A 19,877-nucleotide genomic window follows, 5' to 3' on the forward strand; every position below is an offset into this window, starting at 1 on the left:
AGGCTCGAGGGCAGTGGCATGATTGTAACTCACTCTGTCCTCTAATGATCCTCCCGCCTCAGTCTCTGGAGTAGTTGGGACTACAGGCACGTGCTACCACGCCCAGCTAATTTTTAATACTTTTAAATGGACACAGGGGCCTACTGTGTTGCCCAGGCTGGTCTTGAACTCCTGGGCTCAAGTAATCCTCCTACTTGGCCTCCTAAAGTGTGGGCGTTACAGGCATGAGCCACTGTGCCTGGCCAATTCTGTTTTTATAATTATTGTATTATTAAGTCTCTAAGATGTGGGATTTTTTTTTTTAACTTGGCTTTACTTTGCAGAGGTAGAAGAATCATGCTGGTTATGTCACGAAATTAGAAGTGTTCTTTTTCTTTTGCCTTTTGGGAAGTGTAGTTGACATGTTTCAAGGTCTTGCAATGTTCTTTGTAATTTTGGTATTGTTCCAAAGGCATGGAGAAAGTACTTAAAATTTGGTAGTTTTTTTTTTCTTACTGATAGGAATATTTCTAGGTTGTAATAAAACAAAAGGGTTTTGTAAATGTAAATTTTTCTTATTAATAGAGACTACATTTTGCTTCATTATGCTGTTTGTTGACAGAATTGAAGACAAAGAGGAAGCTATACATTTAACAAGAGGGTTGAGCCTGTGTGATTAGGGGTGTTGACTGGATTGAACACATTCCTTTCGTGGTACTCAGGTTGCTTTAACTGCTCACTTGTTTTGGTTATAATTAGAGGTATTACTTTTAATAGTTTAAAGTTAATTTCTGTTTATCTTTGAGTGCTTAAGGTCTTTAGTCTTTATTCCTCTTTATGCCTAGATTGTATTTTGAGAGGCTTGAATGTTTTTTTTTTGAGACGGAATCTTGCTCTGTCGCCCAGGCTGGAGTGCAGTGGTGCGATCTTGGCTCACTGCAAGCTCTGCCTCCCGGGTTCGCGCCATTTTCCTGCCTCAGCCTCCTGAGTAGCTGGGACTACACGCGCCTGCCACCATGCCCGGCTAATTTTTTGTATTTTTAGTAGAGATGGGGTTTCACTGTGTTAGCCAGGATGGTCTCCATCTCCTGACCTTGTGATCTGCCTGCCTCGGCCTCCCAGAGTGCTGGGATTATGGGTGTGAGCCACCGCGCCCGGCATAAATTTTTTGATGGAATTTTCTTTGGCCATTTGTATATTGTTGTAGTACTGCTACTTCATGAATTAGGGCCTGGTGTAGAGGCTCACGCTTGTAATCCCAGCACTTTGGGAGGCTGAGGCAGGAAGATCACTTGAGGCCAGCAGTTCGAGACTAACCTGGGCAACATAGTGAGAACGGGTGGGCACGGTGGCTCATACCTGTAATCCTAGTACTTTGGGAGGCCAAGGCAGGCAGATCATTTGAGTTCAGGAGTTTGAGACCAGCCTGACTAACATGGTGAAACCTCATCTCTACTAAAAATACAAAAAAAATTAGTCGGGCGTGATGGCGCATATCTGTACTCCCAGCTACTCAGGAGGCTGAGGCAGGAGAATTGCTTGAACCGGGGAGGCGGTGGTTACAATGAGCCAAGATTGCACCACTGCACTCCAGCCTGGGCGACAGAGCGAGACTCTGTCTCAAAACAAAATAGAACAAAACAAACAAACAAACAAAAACATGTAGTGAGACCTTGTCTCTACAAAAAATTTTGAAAATTAGCCAGGTGTAGTGGCATGCACCTGCGGTTCCAGCTCCTTGGGAGGATGAGGCAGGAGGATTGCCTGAGTCTGGGAGGTTGAAGCTGCAGTGAGCCATGATTATGCCACTGCACTCCAGCCTGGGTGACAAAGTGAAACCTTGTCTCAGGAAAAAAAAGAAAAAAAAAAGACAATCTGGGAAAATAAGCTTCTTATGTTTCGTTGATTGAGCTCTCATTATGGTCAAAGAGGTTTATATACATATTATCTCATCTAATGTAGAAGTTACCTTGTTTTACAGGTGGTAAGGTCACACTGCTTTTAAGAGGTGGAACTAGAATTTTAACCCAGTTATGTCTGAATTCAAATTCAAAGCCCATGGTCTAAGAGCTATACTTCATCACTTTTCAAATGTGATTGCTAAAGATATGACATGTGAGTAGTTTTGTAGTTTAGGTTCAGTTTTTGTGGAGGTGAAGGGAATTTTCCCTTCTCCCTCTGAAATAAATTGACAGTAGATTAACAGGAAGAAAAAGCATATACACATGCACGAGAGCCACATAAAATGAGACTCAAAGAAGGGCCAGATGGCTGAAGCTTACATAGTGCTGTCTTCACAGGGGAGAAGGAGAAGGAGGAATGTAGTCAATTTTGAGAGTTAGTAAGTCATTCTCAAGAAAGTTGAAGGGGCCCAGAGAGCAGAAAATCGTTTCTAAGTGATTCTCTTGGAAATGGGACCTGAGCAGAGATGATAGCCTGTGACAAAGTCTGTCTAGGTGTGATGTCATTTCTCAGTTTTCATTCCTGCAATTTGAGATTAATCTTCTCTGGTTGAAGAAATTTCAGAGAGGGGAGAGGGAGGCAATTGTGTTCCTTGTAGAAGAGCTTCAGGAAAGGGAACTTTAGAGAGTTCCACCTTGTGCTTGTGAGGAGAAGCAGGAGAAGAACATCAGAAAGTCCTTGGTTCTGAGGGCTTCTGGGGCCTCTTAATTTCCTTTAGCTCAAAATGCTCTGCATGCTAAAATGCCAGAATTTGGAATATCGTTTTTTGAGCCCCAGTGTTTTCATTTGTAAAAGATTAGGATATACCTTCAGATACTCATAATTATCTTTTATGTTTCACTCTGTTAGCCATTATTGTGTTGGAACCCTTCTGAAACTTATAACCATTATTCATTCAATGAGCATATGCTAGACAGTGGGGAGCCTGTTTGCCAACCTGAAAAAAAATGACTCTCATGGATCTTTATAGTCTGTAATTCATACAGTTGGCCCTCTATGTATGTGTTTTACACATCTGCAGATTCGACCAACTATGGATTGAAAATATTTGGAATTAAAAAAAAGGATGGTTGTGTCTGTACTGAACACATATAGAGTTTTCTTTCTTGTCATTATTTCCTAAACAATGCAGTGTAACAATTATTTACATAGCATTTACATTGTACTAGGTATTATAAGTAATTAAGAGATGATTTAAAGTATATGAGAGGATGTGTAAAGGTTGTATGCAAATACTGTGCCATTTTATGTAAAGTACTTGAGCATCATGGACTTTGGTATCCATTGGTGGTTTGTGGAACCAATCCCCCACAGATGCTGAGGGACAATTGTATTTGCATTTGCTTTTCTTTTTTTTGGAGTGCAGTGGGGGTGATCTCAGCTCACTGCAACCTCTGCCTCCCGGGTTCAAGTGATTTTCATGTCTCAGCCCCCTGAGTAGCTGGGACTACAGGTGTGAGCCACCACGCCAGGCTAATTTTTGTATTTTTTTTTTAGTAGAGACGGGGTTTCACCCTGTTGGCCAGGTTGGTTTTGAACATCTGACCTCAAGTTATCGACCTGCCTTGGCCTCCCAGAGTGCTGGGATTACAGGTGTGAGCAACCGTGCCTGGCCTGCTTTTTAAAAATAGAGATGATATCTCACTATGTTGCCCAGATTGGTCTTGAACTCCTGGCCTCAGGCCATCCTCCTGCTGTGGCTTCCCAAACCACTGGGATTACAGATGTGAGCCATCATGCCTGGCTATGTCTTTGCTTTTGAGTAAGTATAGGTGGGCAGAAAATCAACCCCTGTGCAAACCTTAGCTTAGTTTTTGCTTCTAGTATATGCTCAGGACTCCCTCTTGTTGAGTATAATACAACTGTCCCACGGTGGCTCATGTCTGTAATCCCAGCACTTTGGAGGCCAAGGCAAGCAGGTTACTTGAGGTTAAGAGTTTGAGACCATCCTGGCCAACATGGTGAAACTCCATCTTTACTAAAAGTACAAAAATTAGCCAGGGATGGTAGTGGGCACCTGTAATCCCAGCTACTCGGGAGGCTGAGGCAGGAAAATGGCTTGAGCCCAGGAGGCGGAAGTTGCAGTGAGCCGAGATTGCGCCACCGCGCTCTTGCCTGGGTAACAGAGTGAGACTGTGTTTCAAAAAGAAAGACAAAACGGTCCCACCTGGGAGTCTCAGGTTAAGAAAATAAGCATATCCTGGTTAAACATTTAAAAAAATTGTCTATTGAAATGCATAGATGTGAATGGAACTTAGATGATGTCTAGGAATATCGTTAATTAGAGTCAGCTCAAAAGCAGAACTGTGCAGTACTTTATTCCCCAATCTCTACTGCTTTGTATATGACACCAGCTTTCCTAGCTTTCCTAAGCTGTCAGATCCCTTCTTTAAACACACCAGATTTGACATAGAAAGATTGTTATGTTGGCGTTCCAGATAAACAACCCCTTTTTCCAACCATCCCTTTAATGTTATTGACTCTTTTTTGGTGAGGTAAGTGTAAGCTTTCTTGCTTAAAATTCTTAATTAAAAAAATCAAAATTATCTTTGTATATATTTTAAAAACCAAATAGTGGTGTGAGATTCAAATATGAAAAAAATGAAGTTCTATACGCTGCCTTTCTTTTTTTTTTTGTTTTGGAGACTCTTGCTCTGTCGCCCAGACTGGAGTGCGGTGATGCGATCTTGGCTCACTGCAACCTCCACCTCCGGGGTTCAAGCAGTTCTCCTGCCTCAGCCTCCTGAGTAGCTGAGATTACAGGCATGCGTCACCACACCCAGGTAATTTTTGTGTTTTTAGTAGAGATGGGGTTTCACCACGTTGGCCAGGCTGGTCTCAAACTCCTGACCTCACGTGATCCACCTGCCTCAGCCTCCCAAAGTGCTGGGATTACAGGCGTGAGCCACCACACCTGACCTCAAAATATCATACTTTTTGAAGTTTTCTTCTCCCAGTTTTAGATAGATTGGTGCCATGAACTACAAAGTTATTTTTTTATTTTATTTTTTATTTTTGATATGGAGTCTCGTTCTGTCACCCAGGCTGGAGTGCAGTAGCATGATCTCGGCTCACTGCAGGCTTTGCCTTCTGGGTTCAAGCGATTCTCCTGCCTCACCCTACTGAGTAGCTGGGATTATGGGTACGTGCCATCACGTCGTGCTCATTTTTGTATTTTTAGTAGAGACTGGGTTTCACCGTGTTGGTGAGGCTGGTCTCGAGCTCCTGACCTCGTGAACTGCCTGCCTCAGCCTCCCAAAGTGCTGGGATCACAGGCATGAGCCAACGTGCGCGGCCACCGAACTATAAAGATTTAAATGGTGTTCATTTATTCAGCACATGTCTGGGATATACAGTGGTGAGCACAATAGATGTGGTCTTTGCTGTCATAGAGCTAGTAGGAGAGAGAGATTTAAATAAAAATAAATGTATATACAACTTAAGTTGTAATATGAGAAAAAATATAACATATTATGACAAGGAAGTGGCATATAAGCTAAAAAATACTTAGGGTAAGACTGGAACAATAAAGAGTAAACAGAGGTTCTGAGATGAAAGTATTCTTTTCTCTTTTTTTTTTTTTTTTTGTGAGGCGGAGTCTCGCTCTGTCGCCCAGGCTGGAGTACAGTGGCCGGATCTCAGCTCACTGCAAGCTCCGCCTCCTCTTTTCTCTATAGTTAGAGATTGATTTAGATTTCTCAAATTTTTTCTCTTTAAAGAGTATTGAGGCCGGGCATGGTGGCTCACGCCTATAATCCCAACACTTTGGGAGGCTGAGAGTGGTGTATTGCTTGAGGCCAGCAGTTTAAGAGCAGCTTGGGCAACATGATGAGATCCCATCTAACCAAAAACCACAAAAATTCAGGCTGAAACAGGAGGATCACTTGAACCTAGGAGGCCGAGGCTGCAGTGAGCTGTGATTGCGCCACTGCACGCCAGCCTGGGTGACAGAGCAAGACCCTCTCAAAAAAAAAAGAAGAAAGAAGAATATTGAGATAAATATCTTTCTGGTCATATAATTTGGAGAGATCAATAAAAGTAAGGCTCCTGATAGATTTTCCAAATTATATTCTTTTACAGCCATGTCATTTGTACTTATCCCATACATTTATTAATTCATTCACTCAGCAAAGATTTATTAATTGTCTATTACATGCCAGACTGTGTTGAAGGTGCTGAGACAACACTGAACAAAACAAAGTCATTCTCCTTGTGGAATTTTCATTCTGGTAGGTGGGGAAGATAGATTTAATAAATGTGTACCATGTTAGATGGTGATAGATGTTATGTATGTAGGGGGATTGGTGTTGTCGTGGGTTGCTCTTCTGTATAGGATGGTCTGGGAAAGCCTCTCAAATATCCAGTGATATAGTGGAGTGGTGTGAAGTTATCCATATGGGTATTTGAGGGAGGAACACTCCAAGCCAGTACAAACATTCTGTGGTGCAGAATATGTTTCTTATATTTAAGAACAGTAGGGAGGCAGTTTAGCTGGAGTTAGGGGAGCAAAGCAAAGAGTAAGAGATTATGTCCAAGAGGTGGCAGTTGGCTAGGGCTTTGTTTTAGCCCTTGTAAGGACATCTAAAATTTCAAATATAGAGCAAAGTTGGAATTTTACAGTGAAAATACTTATACCCACCATCTAGAGCAGCAGTCCCCAACGTTTTTGGCACCAGGGACTGGTTTTGTGGAAGATAGTTTTTCCACGGGGTGGGAATAGTTTCAGTATGATTCAAGCACAGTAAATGTATTGTTCAGTTTATTTCTATTATAATTACATTGTAATATATCATGAAATAGTTATACAACTCACCATAATGTAGAACCAGTGGGAGCTCTGAGCTTGTTTTCCCACAACTAGATGGTCCCATGTGGGGGTGATGGGAGACAGTGACAGGTCATCAGGCATTAGATTCTCATAAGGAGCATGCAGTCTAGATCCCTGGCATGTGCAGTCCACAATAGGGTTCACATGCCTATGAGAATCTAATGCTACTCACCTGATGAGAGGCAGAGCTTAGGCAGTAACGTGCGTGATGGAGAGCAGCTGTAAATGCAGATGAAGCTTCGCTTTTGCTTGCCTGCTTCTCACCTCCTGCTGTGAGGCCTGGTTCCTAACCAGTGCCTGGCCCAGGGATTGCGGACCCCTCAACTAGAGTATACCCTTAAAATTTACCTATACTTTCTTTTTTTCCCAGTTTGTTTGTTTTTTTTTTCTTCAGGCAACCCTCAGAACCGGAACGGGTTCATAGAGCAGCCTACTGTACTTTGTCTCATGTCCATCTTATTCGGTGCATTTCAGAGGAATGCAAACATCAATATGCTTTCCCCTAACTACTTTTGCATGCATATGATTAACTAGAGTTCAATATTTGGTTAGTTTTTTTATTTTTTTAGACAGAGCCTCGCTCTATTTCCCAGGCTGGAGGGCAGTGGTGCGATCTCTGCTCACTGCAGGAGAGATGGGTTCAATCGATTCTCATGTCTCAGCCTCCAGAGTAGCTGGGATTACAGGCACATGCCACCATGCCTGGCTAATTTTTGTGATCTTTTAAATTTTAGCTATTTTGGTAGGTTATACCTTGAGGATTTACTTAGCATTAGCATTTCCCTGATGACTAATAATGTGGAGTACTTTTTCATGTTTCTTGGCCATTTGTATATATTTTAGCAATTATTTGTATAATTTTGTTGACCATTAAAAATTTTAGTTGCCGGGTGTGGTGACTAAACCTGTAATCCCAGCACTTTGGGAGGCTGAGGTGGGCAGATCACAAGGTCAGGAGATCGAGACCATCCTGGCTAACATGGTGAAATGCCATCTCTACTAAAAATACAAAAAATAAAAAAAAATTAGCCCGGCGTGGTGGCAGGCGCCTGTAGTCCCAGCTACTTGGGAGGCTGAGGCACGAGAATGGTGTGAACCCAGGAGGTGGAGCTTTCAGTGAGCTGAGATCGCACCATTTCACTCCAGCCTGGGCTACCGAGCAAGACTCCGTCTCAACAACAACAACAACAACAACAACAACAACACTTAGTTGTAGAAGCCATTGGAGGATTTTGAATAGAGGTAATATCACTTTTAAAAATAAGAAAGGTATGTGAAGAGCAGATTTGGGTGGAAAGGTAGTGAATTTGGTTTTAAATGTGTGAACCGTAGATTGTTGTTGGTCCATGAACTGGTGGTAGTGAATCATTTGTTATTGGCAGCAAAAAGGTAAAGGGCAGAAAATGAGAGTAAGCTTTTAGAAACCTATAGTATTTGCCAGTGCATACTCTCCAAACATATGTATATAGTTTACAGAAGTATCATTTGTGCCAACTTTTAGAAAAATAAAAGGAAATTGGTCTTTTATGACAAATGGTTTGAAAAACACTATCATCAACTCATCCAGTTGGAGAAGGAGTTGTTTTTGATAAGTATGTTTAGACATGCAATCATGTATTATTTTATTTCACACAAATAACATTTCTGTGATTATTAGCGTTCATTTTAGCATTATACATTCTTTGTAGTCATGAGAATAAGATACAGAATTTTCAAGGAGGAGATTTGAATTGCAGAATGAGGAGTTGGACTTATTCTTTCAGCCATGATAATTTGGACTCATTGAGAAGCTTTTGGTAACATACATTCCAAAAGCTGTCTGTAATATTGATTTTGTGGTTGCAGTGGGATGAATAGCAGGAGAAAAGAAAAGGTTATAAGGCTAGTTAGGAGTGAATTTCAACACTGTCTAAATGTTAGATGTTCAGAGCCTGAAGTAAGTTTGTTGCTGTGAGAGGATTACCAAAAACCTTGGTAAGTGGTTAGACATTTAGAAGAGAAGAAAGTCAAAGATGTTTCCAGAGTCTTGACCTGGGGACTGGTGCTGCTTAGTATGAAAGATGGCATCATTTTAGCAGAAATAGAATTTGATTATTAGACTTAGACTATGTTAAAAATCATGTAAAGTGAAAATTGTATAGCATCTTGTCTTACAAGTAATAAAGGGTTCTCACTTAAAGTTTCAGTGGTAAAAGTCTTCTGATATTTTCCTGTAATTTTTGCTATGTGTTTAAATGCCTACTTAGTTTTCTCTTCTTTTCTTTTCTTTTTGAGACATAGCCTTGCTCTGTCACCCAGGCTGGAGTGCAGTGGTGCAATCATGGCTTCAACCTCCTGGGCTCAAGTGATTCCCTCACCTCAGCCTCCCGAGTAGCTGGGACCACAGGCATGTACCACCATGCCCAACTAATTTTTGTGGTTTTTTTTTTTTTTTTTTTTTTTTTTTGTAGAGGTGGGGTTTTGCCATATTGCCCAGGCTGATCTTGAACTCTTGAGCTCAAGCGATCCTCCTGCCTTGGCCTCCCACAGTGCTGTGATTACAGGCATGAGCCACTGCACCCAGCGTCTTCTTTTGAAATGCTTAATTTTTTCTAAAAAAATGGAGAGTATATTTATTACAGCACCTAAAATATGGCAGTTGTATTGTGTGAAACAGTATACAGTTGGCCCTGGGTATCCATGGATTCTGAATACGTGGATTCAGTCAATATGGATAGAAAATATTTGGGAAAAAAGTAAAAAATAATTCAACAATAAAAAATAACACAAATAAAAATGACAATATAGCTATTTACATAGCACTTACATTGCATTAGGTATTATAAGTAATTTAGAGATGATTTAAAGTATATAGGAGGATGTGCATAGGTTATATATTCATAGTTTATGTGCAGATACCATGCCATTTTATAAAAGGGACTTGAGCATTGGAGGTTTTGGTGTCCACAGGGATTCTGGAACCGATCCCATGCAGATACAGAGGGATGACCGTATTTTCGTTTCAAAAGTTAGTATTTGTAGTGTTTTCTTGGAGCTGTGTATATGCGGTACTTCAGTGACCTAACACTAGGTGTCACTACCACATTGATCTAAGAAAAGTGCATCTGCTCCTTGAAAGGAAATTTTTGCCCTAAAGCTTTTGTGTAGTTTTTATACACTAAAAGCTTTAGAGCAAACATGCAAGGGCATTCTTGAGGTAAATACCAATTAGTCTACTATTTATTAGAGGTTAGGTGCCAATAGACCTTGCCATGTTAAGATTGTTAGCCAGGAAATAGTTTTTATGGCTTTCATTTGGGAGTAATATAAAGTTAGTGATTTGGGTACACTGGCAAGCAGAGAGAGGTTGAATATGGATGGAGTCCAGTGAAAAAAATTGCCTTCGTTGAGAATAGGACCTTATTTTCTTTGGTGCGTTATCTTCTTCCTGGAAAGAGAAGTAATAGGTGGATCCTTAGACATCTGCAGTGGGAGGGAATTGGTTGTTACGGATGAATAAAAGCAGAAATGAAGAGTAATACTGAAGAAACTTCTGGAATTTACCCATATTGGTGGATTAAAATATCTTTTCCTGTAGTATGTTTCTTAAAGTATCACTTCAGAGAAGTCTTGCATCTGAAACTTAATTTTTTCCTGTGTGCGAATAGTGGCGTGACTCTTGTTGATTTGACGTAGGCAGTAGACATTACTGTGAGTTTGAAATTTATCATTGTAAGTTTGACTCTTTCTTATTTGAGATCTTTTTGATGATTTTCTACTCTAAAACAGTATATTATTTGGACGTAAGCTGATTTATAAGTCTGTGGAATGCATTTTTTTTCTGATAAATGTTATTGAGTATACATACAGTAAAATGCACAAATCTTAAGTGCATGGATTGAATATATATACATTATATATATATATAAAACATTCTAACCATCATCCTGGATTAAGGTCTAGAACATTTCCAGTACCTCAAAAGAATCCCTCGTGCCACTTCCTTGGCAATACTACCCTCTTTCCACCTCTAAGTAACCATTATTCTGCCATTCTGACTTCTATCACCATAGATTTGTTTTTTTCTATTCTTGAATGTCTAAAAAATACGGTCATAGATTTAAAAAGTATACTTTTATGTTCTGGCTTGTCTCTTAACATTATGACTGTAAGATTTGTTTTTATGCTATTGTGTGTAACATTAATTTTGCTGTGTAGTATCTATCATGTGAATACAATAATTTTTAAAAAAATCCATTATATGACTGATAGACATTTTTGTTGTTTCCAGTTTTTGAGTATTAATAAAGTTGCTCTGAAAATTCTTGTATATGGCAATTTTTCATGGACATAAACAAAAAATGGTGATTTTTGCTGTATGTAGACACTCATTTGTCTTGGGTATTGATCTAGGAGTAGATTTATTGTGTCACAGGATAAGTACATGTTTACCTTTAGTAGATACTCCCACATAGTTTTCAAAAGTGGTTTTGCCAACTTTGTACTCTCACCGGAAGTATTTGGAATTTCTGTCTGTCCTGCATTCTCAGTAGCACTTGGTATTGTCAGTCTTTTCAGTTTTGGCCATTCTGTTGTGGATGTGTTGATATCTTCTGTGAGGCTGTGAGGTTTTAAAAATGCTTTTTAGGGGGCTTGGCATGGTGGCTCATGCCTGTAATCCCAGCACTTTGGGAGGCCGAGGTGGGTGGATCACAAGGTCAAGAGATCGAGACCATCCTGGCCAACATGGTGAAACCCCGTCTCTATTAAAAATACAAAAATTAGCCAGGCGTGGTGGCGGGCACCTGTAGTCCCAGCTACTCGGGAGGCTGAGGCAGGAGAATCACTTGAGCCTGGGAGGTGGAGGTTGCAGTGAGCCGAGATTGTACCAGTGCACTCCAGCCTGGTGACAGAGCAAGACTCCGTCTCCAAAAAAAAAAAAAAAAAAAAAAAATGCTTTTTAGGCTGGGCACAGTGGCTCATGCCTGTAATCCTAGCACTTTGGGAGGCTGAGGTGGGAGGAGCCTTTGAGATTAGAAGTTTGAGACCAGCCTGGGCACCATAGTGAGACCCCGTCTCGACCAAAAATAAAACATTAGCTGGGCCTCATGGCATGTGCCTGTGGTTTCAGCAACTCAGGAGGTTGAGGGGAGAGGATCACTTGAGTCCAGCAGATCAAGGCTACAGTGAGCTATGATCATGTTACTGCCCTCCAGCCTGGGCATCACAATATACAGTAAGACCCTATTTCAAAAAATGCTTTTTATTTTGCAATAAATTTCAAACTTCCAGAAAACTTTATAATATATACAAGGTATTCCTGTTGCCCATCATGGAGATTCACCAATCATGGATTTTGCCTTATTTGTTTGTCATTCTCTCAGTCTGTGTATCTATGCGTATATTTTCTGAACCATAATTTCTATAAATTATTATTATTGTTTTTGAGATGGAGTCTCGCTCTGTCGCCCAGGCTGGAGTGCAGTGGCGCGATCTCACCCACTGCAACCTCCGCCTCCTGGGTTCAAGCAATTCTCCTGCCTCAGCCTCCTGAATAGCTGGGACAACAGGCATGTGCTGCCATGCCCAGGTAGTTTTTTGTATTTTTAGTAGAGACAGGATTTTGGCATGTTAGCCAGCCTCTTCTCGAACTCCTGGCCTCAAGTGATCCAGTCACCTCAGCCTCCCAAAGTACTGGGATTACAGGCGTGAGCCATCGTGCCTGGCCTGTTTTCATAAATTATTTAGTATAATTTCCTAAGAATAAATATATAGCCATAGCACTGTCATCAAACCCAGGTCATTTAAATTTGATGCAGTAGTATTGTGGTTCAGATTTTTTATCTTTTACTCTATTATTATTTCTTTTTGTATCTTTGTTTACTCCAAGGACATGAAAATATTCTTTTAGGCTGGGTGTGGTGGCTCATGCCTGTAATCCCAGCACTTTCAGAGGCCAAGGCAGGCGGACCACTTCAGGTCAGGAGTTCAAGACTAGCCTGGCCAACATGGTGAAACCCATTGCTACTAAAATATAAAAATTAGCTGGGCATGATGGTATGTGCCTATAATCCCAGCTACTTGGGTAGCTGAGGCATGAGAATTGCTTGAACCCGGGAGGCACAGATTGCAGTCAGCCGAAATCGCACCACTGTACTCCAGCCTGGGTGACAGAGTGAGACTGTCTCAAAAAAAAAAAAAAAAAAAAGGCTGGGTATGGTGGCTCATGCCTGTAGTCTCAGCACTTTGGGAGACCGAGGCGGGCTTATCACCTGAGGTCAGGAGATCGAGACCATCTTGGCCAACACAGTGAAACCCCATCTCTACTAAAAATACAAAAATTAGCCGGGCGTGATGGCACACACCTGTAAGCCCAGCTACTTGGGAGGCTGAGGCAGGAGAATCACTTGAACCCGGGAGTCGGAGGTTGCAGTGAGCCAAGATAACCACTGCACTCCAGCCTGGCGACAGAGTGAGACTTTGTCTCAAAAAAAAAAATTCCTTTTCTTTTAGAGGGTTGTATTTACCTTTAGGTTTAAGATTCATTAAAAAAACAAAAAACAAACAAAAAAACCAAAACTTTGTATGTGTATGGTATGAGATGGAGTCAGGGTTATTTCTTTTTCATTTCGTTTCCTTATTTTTTAGAGACAGAGTCTAATTCTGTTGCCAAGGCTGGAGTGCAGTGGTGCCCTTATAGCTCACTGCAGCCTCCAAGTCCTGGACTCAGGTGATCTTCCTGCTTCAGACTCCTGAGCAGCTAGTACTGTAAGCATGTGCCACCATGCCCGGCTACTTAAAATTTTTTTTTTTTTTTTTTTTGTAGAGAGGGGCTCTCATTATGTTGTGCAGGCTGGCCTTGAACTCCTGGCCCAAAGCAGTCCATCTGCCTAAGCCTTATTTCTTATTTATCTCTATTTTTAGAATAATGATACCCAATTGATTCAGCACCATTTCCTGAAAAGACCATTCTTTACCCTATTAATTGGAATAATACCATAGATGTGTGGGTAATTCTTATACTCTATTTTTTCATTGGTTTCATTGTCTCCTTTTGAATTCTAAGTATGCTAGAAACTCAAATCTGAGAAAGTCCCAAAATAAACTTAACAATTTCTTACTCTTTGCTTTAAATCTATTTATTTCCCCTCTAGCCCTTCCTGCTAACATCTATATTTTTATTAGAATAGTACCGTAATTTTTCCATTCAGCCACATTGAAATGTTCGGGTCTTTGTCAAGTATTATGAGATACAGATAAACTAAGACCTGAGCACTGTCTTGAGGAGATAATTTCTTACTTGGGGGAAATGTCACTAAATATTTGCAGTCTGTGTCAGTGGTTCCCAACCAGGAGTAATTTTGTTCTCCAAGGGGCCATTTGGCTATTTTTTTTCATTGTCATGACTGGGGATTGCAGCTGGCATGTGGTAGATAGAAGCCAGAGATACTGCTACACATCCTATAATGTACAGGACAGCCTCCCCGAACTAAGAATTGTTGAGTCCAAAACATCGGTAGTGCTGAGGTTGAAAAATCTTGATCTGTTTGATCAGTATTAGGATAGAGGTATAAATGAATGGCTGTAGAGCCCCCAAAGAATGACGGGGTGCCTGGGGGAGGGTTTTTTTTTTCTTTCTTTTTTTTTTTTTTAACCCAGGATCAGACCTGAGGGAGTTTTGTTGCTGCTGCTGTTGTTTTTGAGACGGAGTTTAGCTCTTGTTAGCCCAGGGTGGAGTGCAGTGGCGCGATCTCGGCTCACTGTAAGCTCCGCCTGCTGGGTTCACGCCATTCTCCTGCCTCAGCCTCCCGAGTAGTTGGCTAATTTTTTGTATTTTTAGTAGACATGGGGTTTCACCATGTTAGCCAGGATGGTCTCCATCTCCTGAACTCGTGATCCACCCGCCTCGGCCTCCCAGAGCACTGGGATTACAGGCGTGAGCCACTGCTACTGGCCAGGAGGGAGGAGTTTTAACACTTGTGCTGCCTAGTAAAATTTTGTAGAATATGAAAAAAAAATAGTTATAACTGGAATATTCAGAATGCACCATACATTATTTTAGGCATATTGCATATATTATGTATTATCCTGTCAATTTTACTAGTTAGTGTTAGTCTTATTTTATACTTGAAAAAATTAAGGGTTATATTTAACTAGGTCAAGTTCTTTAATAGATACCTTTTAAAAAACAGACTTTAAAAAAAAATTTTATTTATTTATTTTTAAAGCATATCACTGTGTTTCTTTTCGCTCAGGTAATTTTTCTATGCTTCAACATTGTCTCTTCAAAATTAAAAGAAAAATATCCCAAAGTTTAGAACTGGATCACTTGGCCCTTTCTCTTCTTATCTCCTCCCAGTTCAAAATGCTTGCATCTCTTAATGGCCAGCATCCTCTTGGGTCTGCAGTTAGGCTCAACACATTTCAGCCTTAGCACAATCTAATATCACACAGAATAGTCTTACTGCCCTACACATCCTCTGTGGTCTTAGCCTTCTTCAGAAAATTGGCTTTGTCTGCCCACCATAGCCACTCTGCTTCCGATCATAGCGCCTCCTTCCCTGGGCATACATAGAATCCTTGCCCATCTTATACTGTGGTACTTTGTGAGGCTGATGCTTGCCACACTCCTTACAGGAGGTTCTTCGGGTTTTAGGTACGTTGGCCATCTCTGCAGCGGGGCTGTTCTGTCTTTGTGATGAAAACGAGAAACGGTGTCTGAGACCCTCACCTCGTGCATCTCTCGCCTAACAGGAAAAGAAAAAAAAAGACAGACTTTATTTTTAAGGGCAGTTTTAGGTTCACAGCAAAATTGAGTAGAAAGTATAGGGAGGTCCCATAAAACTCCTGCCTCCACATTGTGCCCAGCCTCTCCCACTGTCAACACCCCCAGCACCAGAGTGGTAAAATTGTTACAATCCATGAACATGCATTGATACATTATTGTCACCCACAGTCCATAGCTTACAGTAGGATTCATTTTTGGTGGTATACTTTTTTCCTTTTTTTTTTGACACAGGGTCTTGCTCTGTTGGCCATGCTGGAGTACAGTGGTGCGATCTCGGCTCACTGTAGCCTTTGCCTTCTGGGCTCAAGTGATCCTCCCACGTCAGCCTCCTGGGTAGCTGGGACTACAGGTGCATGCCACTATGCCTGGCTAATTTTTCTATTTTTTTGTAGAAATGGGGTTTCGCCATGTTACCCAGGCTGATCTGGAACTCTTGACCTCAAGTGATCTGCCCACCTCAGCCTCCCAAAGTGCTGGGGTTACAGGTGTAAGCCGCCATACCTGGCCTGGTTTTTGGTGGTATACTTTCTATGTGTTTTGACAGGTATCCACCATTGTAATATCACACAGAATAGTCGCACTGCCCTACACATCCTCTGTTCTCTATGTATTCATCCCTCCCTCCCTGATAAGCCCTGGGCACCACTGATCTTTTTACTGTGTCTGTTCTTTTGCCTTTTCCATATAGTTGGAATCACACAGTAGATAGCCATTTCAGATTGGTTTCTTTCACTTAGTAGTATGCATTTAAGGTTCTTTCATGTCTTTTCATGACTTGATAGCTTATTCAAATGCTGAATAATATTTCATTGTATGGAATACCACAATTTGTTTATGACAGTTATCTTTTTATTTTATTTTATTTTATTTTTGAGATGGAGTCTCACTTTGTCACCTAGGCTGGAGTACAGTGGGGCGATCTTGGCTCACTGCAACTTCCACCTCCTGGGTTCAAGTGATTCTTCTGCTTCAGCCTCCCAAGTAGCTGGAATTACAGATGCCCACCACCACGCCCAGCTAACTTTTGTACTTTTAGTAGAGATGGGGTTTCACCATGTTGGTCAGGCTGGTCTCAGACTCCTGACCTCAAGCAGTTTACCGCCTCAGCTTCCCAAAGTGCTGGGATTACAGGCATGAGCCACCACACCTGGTAATATCTTTTAAAAAATAAAGATAATGTACATACTATGAAATGCACAAATCTCAGGTCTATAGTTTGATGATTTTTACCTGTGTGTGTTTGTATATATGTGTGTTTATATACGTCTGTATGCATGCTTGTGTGTATACATATACAAGTGCATGAAACCACCATTGGGGAGAAAATGTAAAACATTTTGTACTCATAAAATTTTGCAGTCAATATTTCTCCTCCTTCCAGGATAAGATAACCACTATTCTGACCCCATATTAGTTTTACATGCATTGAACTTCATATAAATAGAGGCACACAGTATGTGCTCTTTTGCATCTGTCCTCTTCTGCTAAATATATTTTTTAGATTCATCTGTGTTGTTGCTATATCATAGTAGTTTGCATTTTTTGTTTGTTTTTATTATTGTGTTTTATTTTACTATTTAAATATACCATAATCTGTTTAGTTATTTTCTTTTTGATGGGCTTTGTGTTTCTGGCCTTTGCCTATAATGAATAAAGTGTCTATAAACATTCTTATAGGTATATGGACTCTTTTTTTTTTTTGTTAAGATATCTAGCGGAATTGCTTAGTCACAGGGTAGGTGGCATATATTTAACTTTATTAGAAATTGCGCGCCCCCCCCCCCCCCAAAAAAAAGAAATTGCCCAAGGGTTTTCCAATTAGGCTGTATTATTGTATATTTCCATTTGCAGTATCTGGGAGTTACAGTTGTTCCACTTACTGCTGCCATTGATGATGTCAGTCATTAAAAAAAAATCATCTTGTTAATCTTACAAGTTAATATAATACCTATTTTATGGAAAAATCTTTTAGGCTTCTATTTAATCTAAACAGTTTCTCCTTGGTTAACTATCTATTGCAAATCTATCTTCTTTAATCAATGGATTAAATCAAGATAGGTTTACAATACCATTAAAATGTAACAAATTCAGTCTTTTAAAAGTGGAAAGAGGCGGTGAGCCAAAATTGGTTTATCTATTACACAGTTTTCTCTCTTCACTTTTCAATTGAACACCTACCAGCTTGTAATAAAATAATAAAGAGAATCCAGTTTTTATGTCTGAGTGATTAGGAAGTGTTTATGACAGCCACTAGGCCGACACTCTCTATAATGGTGTTACATTGACTTCTGAACACCTTCTCGTCTGCCTCCAGGCGTGTGTGTCAGTGTAGTCTGAGTGGTTTTACATTAACATCTACCCTGAGTAAGATCTTTTGACTACCAAAGTGTTAGTTGCAAATGGAAGATACCATTAAGGCGGCTTCAAAGGACTGGAATGATATTTGGATTGGTGCATGCTGAAGTAATGGCTAGAGTTTTGAAGTGTAATGTCTAAATCAATGTTGCATAACCGAAGGAACGTGTGAGTTCAAACCGCTTTTCTTTGATCTTCCTTTAGAAAATCAGGCTGAAGGGGAAAGGTTAAAGTTGCCTTAAAACACCTCTTTCTATGTGTGCAAAAATCTGGAAGTATGAAAATATGATTACAAGTTCCATTCATTATTTGTGTTCTGTGGTTTTCATATTGTTCTTGAAATTCACTTCCTTCCTGCCTGAAGTTTTGTATTATGAATTTAGTGTCAAGACCAAAATACAGACCAGGTTGCTCTTTTCTTTATGTGGTCAGTAAATATCTGTTCTATAAGTTGTTAGTCTTCACAAATATGCGTTTTAGGTGATTTTTGTGGCTTGCATTTTTTTTTCTTGATGGTATATACAGTAGGTTGCAGAAATACTGACACTCTGATATTAACTGAATCTTTTATGGTTAGGCAGGCAAAAAACAAAACGAAACAAAAACTTGTTCCCCTCTTCCTCCTAAATTTAGGAGTTTTCAAAAGGACTAGTCTTTACTATTAGGAAAACTGTACTATCTTAAGTTTTTAAAATTGTGGAGGCAATTTTATACAATAAAATAACACTGACAATGACTTGTTAGAGAAAAAAAGACCTGAGTTTAAGAACTATTTTGCATATAGTGTATTTATAGGAGATTCTGATGCCTCTTTGGGCTGGTTATTTTTGGCAGCATTTTCTTTGTTTCCTTATCTATAAATTGAAAATATATTATCAAATTGGCTTACAGGGTGATTTGAGAGAGAGACTCTCAGCTTTCAGTAGAGCTGGCTCTGTAGTTACTGTGGCCACTCATGTAACTAGGTGAGTTCTTTTTGTTGTTTCTTAACTGAATTCCTTAGTATAAGATGATACCTACCATGCCTCCGACATTCTCCTTTATGTTTTTACAATTTCTCCCTAATTAAAAGTAAATTATTGTTATTAATTTTTAAGTTACAAAAACTATAAAAAGAAGTTTTTAAAGAACTTCATTCCTTCCAGTTGTATCTGTATGCTTAGCACATGTGAAATAATTAGCAAACTGATAACTATACATGTGTTTGCTTGCTTATTTAGTTATATATTTATTGAGACAAAGTCTTGCTCTGTTGCCCAGGCTTGACTGCAGTGGCATAATCTTGGCTTACTGCAACCTCTGCCTCCCAGTTCAAACAATTCTTGTGCCTCAGCCTCCCGAGTAGCTGGGATTACAGGCATGTGCCATCATGCCCAGCTAAGTTTTGTATTTTTAGTAGAGATGGGGTTTCGCCATGTTGGCCAGGCTGGTCTCAAACTCCAGACTTTAGGTGATCTGCCCACCTTGCCCTCCCAAAGTGCTGGGATTACAGGCATGAGCCACCACTCCTGGCCTTCATGTGTATATTTAAATGGATTATGTGAGGTGTTTTTGTTGCTTTAGGAACTGAATTCCTTAGTAGAAGACTTCCTTTCTCTAATCTCTATATTTTTACCTTTTATCCTTGTTTTCTTTTTTCTTCCTATTAGGGAAAATTAACATTTATTTGTGGGATTTTTACATTTTCTATATATGTTTAAATTAATAGGCTTTATTTTTTTGAGTAGCTTTAGGTTTACAAAAAAATTGAGGTGAAAATACAGACACCTCTCATGTATCCGCTTATCACCCTCCTTTTTTTTTTTTTTTTTTTTTTTGAGGGAGGCTGTCTCTCTCGCCCAGGCTGGAGTGCAGTGGTACAGTCTCGGCTCACTGCAACCACCACCTTCCAGGTTCAAGCAATTCTCCCACCTCAGCCTCCCAAGTAGCTGGGATTACAGGTGCTTGCCACCACGCCCCGCTAATTTTTATATTTTTAGTAGAGAT

General features: G+C 40.2%; 1 protein-coding gene across 13 annotated transcripts in view; it reads left to right on the top strand.

The window, feature by feature from the left end:
• The window catches only part of BCAS3 (BCAS3 microtubule associated cell migration factor), a 704,563-nt gene that overhangs the window by 28,595 nt on the left and 656,091 nt on the right, over positions 1–19,877 (top strand). The window lies entirely within an intron of this gene.

Source organism: Papio anubis, chromosome 17, assembly GCF_008728515.1.
Source record: "Papio anubis isolate 15944 chromosome 17, Panubis1.0, whole genome shotgun sequence".
NCBI classification, from domain to species: Eukaryota; Metazoa; Chordata; class Mammalia; order Primates; family Cercopithecidae; genus Papio; species Papio anubis.